The 13,114-nt window shown below is 38.2% G+C and overlaps 1 non-coding gene across 1 annotated transcript; it reads left to right on the top strand.

The window, feature by feature from the left end:
* Positions 1 to 8,634: 8,634 nt before the first annotated feature.
* Positions 8,635 to 8,741, top strand: LOC141688112 (small nucleolar RNA R71). The gene has a single exon (XR_012561576.1). It is a non-coding gene; the product is annotated as a small nucleolar RNA R71 (small nucleolar RNA).
* The last annotated feature ends 4,373 nt before the right edge of the window (positions 8,742 to 13,114 follow it).

Genomic DNA, 13,114 nt, shown 5'->3' with positions numbered 1-13,114 from the left:
TACTCACTGAATAGGTTCTTGGTACTCTAAGCAGTGAATTCGTATTATCCGGATAGTCGCGATATGCTGAGAAGTATCCCTCACGATGTAGAATAAATATGATTAATTTATAAATTAATCACATTTAATGAATTAGAGAATTTATATAAATAATGATAAAATAGTTTTATTATTATTTATTTCTACTACCGGATGAATATTGAACCTATAGGGTCACACCATAAAAGAGAATGATTTAATGGTGGAGGAATTAATTAATAATGGATGGTAATTATTTATTTGTGAAATAAATAATTAATTAGCAGATTTAATAATTGATTAAATGAGATTTAATTAATTCTTAATATTATTAATTAAGAATTTAATTTTGGAAATTAAATCAAGTGAGAGAATTATTTTTCTAAAGTGTTTAGAAAAGGGATTAATGATTAAAAGGTGTTTTAATTATTAGTTAATTGGTTAATAAGAATAATCAATTAAAGGGTTAATAATAATAATATTTTATGGAAAATTTTCAGCTGAAAATTTTGCCTATAAATATACTATTATAAACCCTATTTGCCTCAACCCAAAAGATTTACAAAACCCTAATTCTCTCCACCTCCTCCTCCTTCATTACATCGTTTTCTTGGTGGATACCGGTGGAGTGCTTCACACTTGAGGAGCAGCTGCTAAGGATTTCCGTTCGTCGTTCTTGGATCGCTATTAAAGACCTCCATCTTTCCATTAACGTAAAGCTTCTTAAGGTAAACATACCGAACTACGAATTAAATATTATTTTTCGCATGGATCCTACGAAGGGTTTCGGTTTTTTTTTTTAAATTTAAATTTACGTTTTCGTTGCGTTGATGTGCTAAAAACCCTTCATACACAGGGCAAGTAAAACGGTTAGAGTTACACACTAATCATGCATACAATACACGAACCTATGCTAGCATGACAAGTTCTAAATCTCAAGATTCACTGTCGCTTCACAAGAGATTAATAGGCTATCTTACATATTCGTGACACATATAAGATGAATAAGCACAACCTATACTAGATATCATACAATCACCACATACCAAGCTATTAAACAATTAATTAAAGAATTCCATAGTAAATCCGCTAGGATCCCATGATTACGATTAGCCCATAATAGAACTCATCATCACCATGGGTTCATATGAAAGCATGATAATAACACAACGATATAAAGATGAAAAATACTTAATAAATAATGAAGTATGTCACAAGAGTATTAAGGTTCAAAGCATAAAGAAAACTAGCATCCACTGTTACAACGAATTAAAAGAATCACAAGAGAAACGTATGCTTCATCTTCTTCATTTTTGCGTGCTAAAACGGACTTCTCAATCTTCTTGCCCTTGCTCTTGATGAAGAAAATATCTTCCTATAAGGTTTATATAATACCCAAGAGAACCAGCGCCAACAGAAGCCCAATTGTACTTGAATTAATAAAATCCAGATTCTGAAATTCCGCACGCACGCAGTCGCCTACTACCTCCACGCGGCCGCTTGCTGGAACGCGGTTGCCTGCTTCTAGCGCGCGGTCGCGTGCTACCCTTCTGGAATATACTTTATTTTGCTCCTGTTTTTGCTGATTTCTTCGCTCATCACCCCTAGACTGATTCCAAGCATTCCCTTAAGCTTTATTTGATGAAAACCACCTATCTAAGCAAGTTATACCTTGAAATGCAAAAACACTAGAAAACGCGTCAAATACATAAAATACTTGAGTTCAAGACACCAATTCAAGACACAAAATACGAGCCGGCTACTAGCCATTTGACGCCTAGCCCAAACTAGCAATGAATTCCAATTTTTTTCTCCAATTTTTTTCTTTTCATGTCTTTTATCATTAAGAGCCTAGCATGCATTCTAAGTATAAATAATAGATTAACCTCAAAAACCGTCAAACCATGACAACAATCTAATCCTTAAGCATACTCTAAGGCTTAGTGAAATTACAAGTGTTTCTCGCATGCATATTAACCTAACAAGATTCAACATCACTTTAACCCTATCACTACACTCGCAACAATATCACATATTAATCGGTAAAACAACACAAAGGGATCATGGTATATGCATGAGCTATATGACATGATAAATAAAGCTAAAAAATAAAATAAAAAAACTATATGGAAAAATATGCAACTATATGAACTAAATTAACATGAAAATGCAACTACATGACACACACACAAATATGTTCCTTAACTACTACCTCCAAACTTAAAATCTTCACTATCCCCAATGAAGGTAATAGAAAGGAACATAGGGTATACCTACTCAGACGAATCATCATCATCACCCTCAGAGGGTGGAGTGTCAGGAGGTGAATAAGCAGAATCCTCACCAAAAACGGGCCACTGGATGTTAGCTCCAAGGCCTCTAAATGCAGTCCCAAATGCCTGGGTGAACTCCTCCGCAAACCAACTCTGCGACTCATACATCGCATCCATCCTCCTTGAAAGCCTCCTATACTGGACATCAGCCAATCCCGAACCATCTCCTCCCTGAGCTCTCGAAGAGCCTGCCTCTCCCTGAGCCTGAGTAGGCCTAGCCATGGTAGCACCAGCTGATGGAACTCCTCCTGGAAGGTGATACCCCAAACCATGTGACTCGGGATCTCCACCCGTCCACTCCTGCATCGCATTCAAAGTCGATAAATCAATAGGAGCGGCCGACATCTACAACTGCTCATAAGAAGGCCACTGGACTCCAACTGCCTTGCAAAGCTTCATGATAATAGAGGCATACGGGATAGAGTATTGCGATTTCCCCCTCAAAAACTTCAAAATCCATTGTTAGATGTACTCACCAAGGTCCACATAATATTTATCATTCAGAATTCCCCATAACAACCTCGCCCTCTCCACTATAACCTCATGTGCATGCAAAGAAGGAAGAATATTAGCACATATAAATACATTCCAAGCACGAGCATACCTGTTTATCGCGACAACAGGGAAAGTATGATAATCATTGGATCCCCTTTTAAACTTCCACACTGTGCCCGGCTGACAGAGAGTAGCAACAATCAAGTCCAAATCAAAGTCCTTAGGGGCCTTTGCATTCCAATGCTCCTCTTGTGGTTTCCTTTATCGCTGTCCAATCACCCGGCGAATCACCTCGGGCTGATAATCAACAGTAATCCCCCGAACAATAGAAAACCCATTCTTGTCGGTGTTGGTGTTTGCATAGAACTCGCGAACAATACTCATCGGAACCGCCTCAGGTGACTCACAGAATATAATCCATCGCTTCTCAGCAATCATCGGTAGCAACTCACCATCCCTCCCTGATGGCAAGAACCCCCTCTCCCTCATAATAGGCTTAGTCAGAAGCTTGGTATACTCTTCTTCAGCAGCCCTATCCAATAATCGGGGCCTCGCAGCAGTATTCCTCGAAGAATCAGTAGCAGTCGGGTTGGTGCTGCTGCTACCCACAGTTCGTGATCTCTTTGGGGCCATGAAAACTGAGAATAAGAGTTGGATAGTTTGTGTTTGGTGTGTAGGAGAGATTTTGTAGAGTGAAAGTGTGTGGTATGTGTATGGAGAGGTTGTATGTATTTATAGGGCAAAATTAGGGTTAAAATTTAATTAGGAGTGGGGATTGTGGCAAGGTATGAGGTGAAAATCGTGGGTTAATGGGTTATATATTTTTGTCAATTTTTATTTTTTGTTTTGTTTTGTTTTTTTAGGCTGAAAAATGATTTTTCAACAGTCAGGGACGCATGCGGTCGCGTGGCACCAGCAGGTCGCGCGCTCCAAGCACGCGGGCGCATGCTAGGCTTCTGGATTTTTTTTTTTCTGTAACTTTTTTTTCTGTTTTTTTTGGGTTTTTGGACAAAGTACTATATTCTAAGGTGTCCTATGGTCTCATATTTTGGGTTGCCTCCCATGAAGCGCTTCTTTTATGTCATTAGCTTGATGTGGAGTTATGCGATCAAGTTGACAATAAAACGGCACTAACCACTTTGTGGTTTTCCGTATCCCCATAATAGTGCTTCAATCTCTGACCATTTACTTTGAATGCTTGGCCCGGATCTTTCTCAAAAATCTCCACCGCTCTATGTGGAAACACAGTTTTGACGATAAATGGTCCAGACCACCTTAATTTCAACTTTCCAGGAAAATGTCGGAGACGAGAGTTGAAAAGAAGAACTTATTGCCCCGACACGAATGACTTAGGCGATAGCTTCCTATCATGCCACCTTTTTATCTTTTCCTTATACATTTTGTTGTTTTCATACGCTTGAAGTCGAAATTCATCAAGTTCATTTAACTGAAGCATTCGCTTCTTCACAGCTGCATCTAGATCAAGGTTTAACTTCTTCAATGCCCAATAAGCCTTATGCTCAAGCTCTGTAGGTAAATGACAACCCTTACCATAGACAAGTTGAAACGGGGACATCCCAAGTGGAGTCTTATATGTTGTTTTATAAGCCCAAACAGCTTCATCGAGCTTTAAAGACCAATCTTTCCTTGACGGACAAACGACTTTCTCTAGAATGCACTTGATCTCTCTATTATACAATTCAGCTTGACCATTAGTTTGCGGATGATAGGTAGTAGTAATGCGATGACTCACATTGTAGCGTTGCATCATAGAAGTGAACTTACGATTGCAGAAATGCGACCTATCATCACTTATGATAATTCGTGGCGTTACAAACCTTGTGAATGTCTGCTTATAAAGAAAACTCAACACTACCTTTGCATCATTAGTCGGTAGAGCTTTGACTTCTACCCATTTCGAGACATAATCGACTGCCAGCAAGATGTACTAATTCCCCAAACATCGAAGACCTCAACTTCAAGTAGTACATTTAAAGGCATCTCATCCTTTCTGGAAAGATTCCCAACTCTTTGGCAACGATCACACCTTAAAACGAACTGATATGCATACTTAAACAACGTAGGACAAAAAAAACCTGCTTGAAGAATACGAGCTGCTGTCTTTTCACCACCATAATGTCCACCATAAACTGTGGAATGAAAGTCTCGTAATATCCCCTCCGTCTCACAGAATGGGATACATCTCCTGATGATCTGGTCAGCTCCTTGTTTAAACAAATATGGTTCATCCCACATGTACCACTTCACCTCATGCAGAAACTTCTTTTTTTGAGCCGCATTCATATTAGGAGGCATTATATTGCTAACAAGATAGTTCACAATGTCTGCGAACCATGACTCTTCCTCTTGAATTGCGAACAACTGCTCATCCGGAAAAGATTTGTTGATCAATGTCTTATCATGTGAAGTAGAATCGGGATTCTCCAATCTAGAGAGCTGGTCAGCTACTTAATTTTCAGTACCTTTTCGATCCTTGATTTCTAACTCGAATTCCTGTAGTAAGAGAACCCAATGAATAAGTCTAGGCTTCGAATCCTTCTTTGAGACCAGATAGTGAATGACAGCGTGATAAGTGAACACTGTTACCTTTGTCCCAAGTAGATAAGATCGAAATTTTTTGAAACCAAAAATATATAGCCAAGAGCTCCTTCTCAGTAGTGGTGTAGTTTAGTTGGGCTCCATTTAGCGTCTTACTAGCATAGTAGACCACATGAAAGATATTAGTCTTTCGCTGCCCAAGAAATGCTCCCACTGCATAATCACTTGCATTACACATCATCTCAAAAGGTTCTTTCCAATTAGGTGCCGTAATAACTGGTGCGGTGATTAAAATCTTCTTGAGAGTCCCGAATGCTGCCAAGCATTCATCATCAAATTTGAAAGGCACATCTTTCTCGAGCAAGTTGCACAACGACTTAGATATCTTAGAGAAGTCCTTAATGAAATACCGATAAAAACCCGCATGACCAAAAAAGCTACGGATTCCTTTTACAGAAATAGGTGGCGGAAGACTTTCAATGATGTCCACCTTGGCTTTATCCACCTCAAGACCTTTACTAGAGACCTTATGCTCAAGAATGATGCCTTGTTGCACCATGAAGTGACATTTTTCCCAATTGAGCACCAGATTGGTTTCTACACACCTTTTGAGCACCAAACGGAGATTATTCAAGCATTCAACATACGAATGTCTAAAGATGGAGAAGTCGTCCATGAACGCTTCGACATTATTTCCAATCATATCAGAGAATATAGCCATCATGCATCTCTGAAAAGTGGCAGGTGCACCACATAAGCCAAAAGAAACTCTGCGAAAAGTAAACGTGCCAAATGGACAAGTGAAAGTAGTCTTCTGTTGATCTTCTAGTGCAATACAAATCTGATTGTAGCCCGAATAGCCATCCAAAAGACAATAATACTCATGACCAACCAACCTATCAAACATCTGATCAATGAATGGAAGAGGGAAGTGATCCTTCCTCGTGGCTTTATTCAACTTCCTATAGTACATGAAACCCTCCAACCTGTGACTGTTCGAGTGGGGATGAGCTCGTTCTTCTCATTTGCTACCACAGTAATACCTCCTTTCTTAGGTACACAATGCACGGGGCTCACCCAAGAACTGTTAGAAATAGGATATATAATTCCTGCATCCAGCCATTTTAGAATTTCTTTCTTCACCAGTTCTTTCATGATAAGATTAAGCCTTCGCTGTTGCTCAACAGTCGGCTTGCTACCTTCCCCTAGCAGAATTTTATGCATACAGTACGAAGGGCTGATCCCTTTTATATCACCTATAGTCCATCCGATGGCCGATTTGAATTCTCTCAAAATCCTCAAGAGCTTGTCCTCATCACTACTTGAAAGGTCAGATGCAATAATAACAGGCAAAGTAGATGCATCACCTAAAAAAGCATACCTCAAGTGTTCAGGCAATGGTTTAAGCTCCAAAGTAGGTGCTTCCTCAATAGATGGTTTGAGCTTTCCCTCAGCATTCTTGAGATCAGTATTTCCAAGAGATTCAAATAGCATGTCTAGCTTCTGTTTCCAAGGAGAAGCATTTAGATATTGTAACCGCTCATTGCCTTCATCATCTTCACTGTCAAAATCCCCCAATAAGGCTTTTTCTAAGGCATCAGACCTTAGCATATGATTAAGTTCTGAAGTAACTGCAGAATCGACCAAATCCACCTTGAAGCACTCCTCATCTTCCGTAGGGAATTTCGTCGCATTGAACACATTGAATGTCACATCTTGATCTTGCACCCTCATAGTGAGTTCACCTTTTTTCACATCTATCAAGGTACGGCCTGTAACCAAGAAAGGTCTTCCCAAGATTATGGGAATCTTCTTATCTTCCTCGAAATCCAGAATGACAAAATCTGTAAGAAAGATGAGCTTGTCCACCTTTACTAGCACGTCCTCCACGATGCCTCGTGGGTATGTAATCGAACGATCAGCCAATTTTAGAGACATGTAGGTGGGCTTCGGATCAGGCAAATTCAACTTTTTGAAGATAGACATGATGCTTGCTCCCAAATCGCAAAGGCACTTGTCAAATGACAACTTGCCAATGGTGCAAGGAATGGTGAAGCTACCTGGATCGTTAAGCTTTGGAGGTAACTTTTGTTGCAGCACGGCACTGCACTCTTCCGTCAGAGCAATGATATAAAGATCATCCAGTTTCACCTTCCTCAAAAGAATACCTTTCATGAATTTCGCATAACTAGGCATTTGCTCAAGAGCCTCAGCGAAAGGTATGTTGATATGAAGTTTTTTGAACACCTCCAGAAACTTACCAAATTGCTTGTCCAGCTTTTGTTTTTGCAATCGCTTAGGAAAAGGTGGTGAAGGATGGAGCTGTTTCTCCCCTGTATTACCCTCAGGCAGAGTGTGTTCAACAGTAGTCTTCATTGGTTCCCCCTCTTTCTTCTTTTTCATTTCTTCTTCATCTACAACTTCTAAATCTTTTGCTTTTTCAGCATCAGCAACTTTTCCAGACCTTAAGGTGACAACTTTGACTTTCTCTTTAGCTTCCTTCCTGCCTGACACTTCAGTATCGCTGGAAAGTGTGCCAGGTTGACGATTGAGCAAGGCATTGGTTATTTGTCCAATTTGATTTTCCAAGGTCTTGATAGAAACAGCCTGACTTTTACATAACAGCTTTAACTCCTCAAAATCAGCACTAGAAGGTGGAGCAGCACCTCCTTGTTGAGGATATGGTTGCCTTTGAGCAAATTGCTGAGGTTGCTGGAATCCAGGTGGATTAAACTGTTTATTTGCAGCTTGCTGATATGACTGCTGAACAACATTCTGATTATTGCTCCGGCTGAAATTGGGATGATTTCTGTTATTAGGATGATAAGTAGCGGGCACAGGCTGTTGCGGTTTCTGGAAATTGTTCACATACTGAACAGATTCATTAACAAGAGAACACTGATCTGTAGCATGAGATCCTGCACAAAGCTCACAGATACTAGATAATTGATTTATACAATAGTTGGTTAAAGAATCGACCTTCATAGTCAGCGCCGTGAGCTGTGCTGCAATAGCTGTAGCTGCATCAACTTCCAGAATACCTGCTACTTTTCCAGACATCATCCTTTGAGTTGGGTTTTGATACTCATTTTTAGCCATAGTTTCAATGAGATTATAGGCCTCAGTATAGCTTTTGGCCCACAAGGCGCCTCCAGAAGCTGCATCGAGCATGGGTCGAGATTGGACCCCTAAACCATTGTAAAAACCAGTGATCACCATTCAGTCAGGCATACCATGTTGTGGACACTTTCTCAACATCTCTTTGTAGCGCTCCCAAGCTTCATACATAGATTCTCCTGGTTGATGCGCAAACTGAGTAAGAGCACTCCTCATAGCTGTAGTTTTGGCCATTGGATAGAACTTCACCAGAAACTTTTGCGCAAGATCTTCCCAAGTAGTGATGGACCCAGCTGATAAAGAATGTAACCAGTCCTTAGCTTTGTCCCTCAGAGAGAATGGGAAAAGCCTCAGCTTGATAGCCTCATCAATGACATCATTATATTTAAAAGTATTACAGATCCCGATAAAATTCTTGATATGCATGTTGGGATCTTCAGTCGCAACCCCTCCAAAAGAAACAGAATTCTGCACCATCTGAATAGTGCCCGGCTTGATTTCAAAAGTATTGGCCTGAATAGCCGGATGAATGATGCTTGACTGAATGTCATCAATTTTAGGCCGAGAAAAATTCATAAGAGCTTGATTAGCTTGAGCTAGACGATCACCCATTATTTCAAGTTCTTTCTTTTCACTCTCTTTATCCGAATCTTCAAAAACTATCTTCTCCGGAAAGTCAAGAGCTTTATCTGTCTCCTAACCTTTATCCAGATTTCTCTTGTGAGTGCGAGAACGTGTTTGCATAAACGCTCGCTAGAGTACCAGAAACACAACCGAAAGCAGTAAGTAACAAGTCTTAATCAATGAATCCTAATGGCCACTGATGGCAAGTACATAAACTAAACAAATTAATACCGAGTCCCCGACACGGCGCCAAAAACTTGTTAGGCACAAAGCATGCGCTAAATAAATCATGCAACTATACATGTTCGCAAGTAATATAGAATGATTTCTAGTTCGTTCTTATAGAGACTTTGATTAATTATATTTAATTAACACTTACTCACCAATATATGATTATCCTTCAATGCCAAGACAATAACAATTAAGGTTGGTTAACTAATAATTACTACGAGAATTAAACACTTAAATTAATAAAATTAAACACACATGAGATCCTAACTTCATTACTACTTCATTCAATAGATATTGTATTAACCTTAGCATGTAATGGTGATGATATTAATCAAACAACATGAAACTGATAAATGCCAACTTTCGTTGTACGAATACCATTCTACCAAGCATCCACAATTAAGATAAAAGTTGAATAAACATCAATTATATTGAGACCCTATATGTCTACAGAATTTTACAACATAACGATTTAAATGCAGGTTATTCATGATGATTACATAGGGCAAGTAAAACGGTTAGAGTTACCCACTAATCATGCATACAATACACGAACCTATGCTAGCATGGCAAGTTCTAAATATCAAGATTCACTGTCGCTTCACAAGAGATTAAAAGGCTATCTTACATGTTTGCGACACATATAAGACAAATAAGCAGAACTTATAATAGATGTCATACAATCACCACATACCAAGGTATTAAACAATTAACTAAAGAATTCCATAGTAAATCCAGTAGGATCCCATGATCACGATTAGACCATAATAGAACTCATCGTCACCATGGATTTATATGAAAGCATGATAATAACACAACGATATAAAGATGAAAAATACTTAATAAATAATGAAGTACGTCACAAGAGTATTAAGGTTCAAAGCATAAAAAAAACTAGCATCCACTGTTACAACGAATTAAAAGAATCACAAGATAAACGTATGCTTCCTCTTCTTCATTGTTACGTGCTAAAACGGTCTTCTCAATCTTCTTGCCTTTGCTCTTGATGAAGAAAACGTCTTCCCATAAGGTTTATATAATAGCTCAAGAGAACCAGCGCCAACAGAAGCCCAATTGTACTTGAATTAATAAAATCCAGATTCTGAAATTTCGCACGCACGCGGTCGCTTGTTGCCTCCACCCGGCCGCTTGCTGGCACTCGGTCGTCTGCTTCTAGCGCGCGGTCACGTGCTACCCTTCTGGAAAATACTTTATTTTGATCCTGTTTTTTACTGATTTCTTCGCTCATCACCCTTAGACTGATTCTAAGCATTCCTTTAAGCTTTATTTGATGAAAACCACATATCTAAGCAAGTTATATCCTGAAATGTAAAAACACTAGAAAACGCGTTGAATACACAAAATACTTGAGTTCAAGACACCAATTCAAGCCGTTATGAGACGCTCTCAGTGGTATAAAATGCCACTTATCAATGACATTAGGGCATAGAAAATTGAAAATCAATTGAAGAAATCTAGTATACCCTATAACTTCTGATGCATCTGCTCTCCTAGCAATTATGAATTGAAGTATAGTATTACCATAGTCAAAATTACCAAAGAAAAGAAGAGAGTACCTAATTTTCAGAGAAGTAGATGGAAGAACATCAAAATTTGTTGTTTTATTCAAGAAACACCTGCTGATGCAGTCAAAGAAGGAATTCCATTCTCTCTTCAATTTTGTCCTTGTCAGTTTGCCAATGGTTGTGATTTTAGCATTATAGCTCAGGGTCCTTAGCATATCAAACAGCTGCTCAGTTTCATAGTTATCAGGAGCACCATCACAAGCAGGCAATCTCCGGGCTTGAATCAAGACATCATCATCAACCTCATACCTGCATCCCTTATATTCAAAAGAGAAATTAGAGTTTGTTTCATTAACCAGAGCTGTATTCCATACATGTATTACAACCCTGTATGACACCTTTGTAGGGTTTGTAAGAGACCCAATTGGACATTGGAGTAAGAAATCCTGAATATCATGAAAAGATTTTGGAAACTACTGATGTGTAAGCAAAGCCAAATAAATATTGGTGCCAAAGGTGTTTCAATGAATGATAGTGGTTCGACTGAAGAATGGTAAAACTGCAGAAGATGACATGATGTGTGTAGGAGTTGAGTAAGTATATGGGTGTGATGTGGATAGCGAGGTTGTGTGTATGATGATTTGTGTCACTGAAGTTCTTGTGAGTATATAGGTTTGTAAAGCTGAATTGTGTATAACACGCACATACGAAGAAGGAAGCTTAGTGAATTAGACTTATGACAAATGGAAATTACTGAGTATTGGGATTTAAAAGTGGAGTAAAGTGCGAAATTAGCAACAAAATACGGACAAATTTTTCAATAAATTACTGTGTGAATTTGTTCAACATATAATCCACTACTAATCAATAATTGAGTAAGATATTCAATTTGCAGCACTAAACAACTCAAAAATTATTTAACAATAATATTGTAAATTAGAATATGCTGACCTGTCGTCAGTATTTGGAATCGCTTATCTGTCAGGATTTGACAATCTCAGGATTTGTCGATTCAAATTTATCAGTATTTGTCAATCACACAAACTTATTTGAACACCACAATTTAATCTCAATAACCATTAAAATATACATGATAAGTAGATAATTTAGAGATTAACAAGCTACAATCAAGAACAATCTGCAGACACAACTAAATAACATAGATTAAAACTTGCAAACATAAATTTCATTAATGGATCAAAAGATTACATTTTATGAAATTTTGATTACATGCATGAGAGATTACAAAAGAATCATAGTCTAGTGGATACGAACTTCAACAGCCTTGGTCTAAGAAGCCTGACAGAGCTGATGGTGAAGAGAAACAACCAGATGATGATCAGGGCTTCTTCCTGCTTTCAACAAAGAGAACAGCAAGATGAATAATCTTCTCTTGCTGACGAAGGTTGTATAGATGAAGTTTTTTTTAAAAATCCCAGAAAGTCATTTTTGGTGACTTCTGGAAGCTGAATCCAAATGTCATTTGGAATGGCGTTGATATTCCATTGACTTTGCACCCTAAAATGAAAGAGTGTCACAAGATTCGTGCCATAACTGTAGAACCAACCGAAATTCTCCATTATTTGAGAGAAGAAGATGTGAGAAATGAAGGAGATTTGGGAGTTTAGTGTTTGGAAGATATGATTAGTCTGGGAGATTAATGATGATTTAAATAACCAGGAGAGAGGGAATATGAAAGGACTAGGGATTTTGGTTAATTATTAACTGCAAAGTTAAGTAAATGATTTAACCAAAAAAATAATTATACGCGTCTCCCTAGACTGATTTTTAATGATGACAAAGATATGTGTATACATGCACACTTAGAAAATAAATTACTTAATTGAACATGCATATAGAGAAATACATCATTAACTTCCAAAAAGTATCTTAAAAAATTTTAGGACAACATCTGGATTTGATCAATTTATATCAGTATTTGATCAAATAGGATAAAATGAAGATATCAGCCATACCAAGTTCATTGACAAGCTTTGTAAACATTGCTTCATGTAATGGCTTTGTGAAGATATCAGCCAGCTACAGATCAGTAGGAGCGAAACTCAATTATCCCTTCCATGACATGCTCTCTTATAAAGTGATATCTGATACTAATATGTTTAGTAAGAGAGTGTTGCACTTGGTTTCCTGTCATGGAAATAGCACTTTGATTATCACAATAAATAGGAATTTTAGAAAATGATAATCTAT

This window comes from Apium graveolens, chromosome 9, assembly GCF_009905375.1.
Source record: "Apium graveolens cultivar Ventura chromosome 9, ASM990537v1, whole genome shotgun sequence".
NCBI lineage: Eukaryota > Viridiplantae > Streptophyta > Magnoliopsida > Apiales > Apiaceae > Apium > Apium graveolens.
The sequence above is the reverse complement of the archived record's forward strand: the minus strand, read 5'-3'. Positions and strand labels throughout refer to the sequence as shown.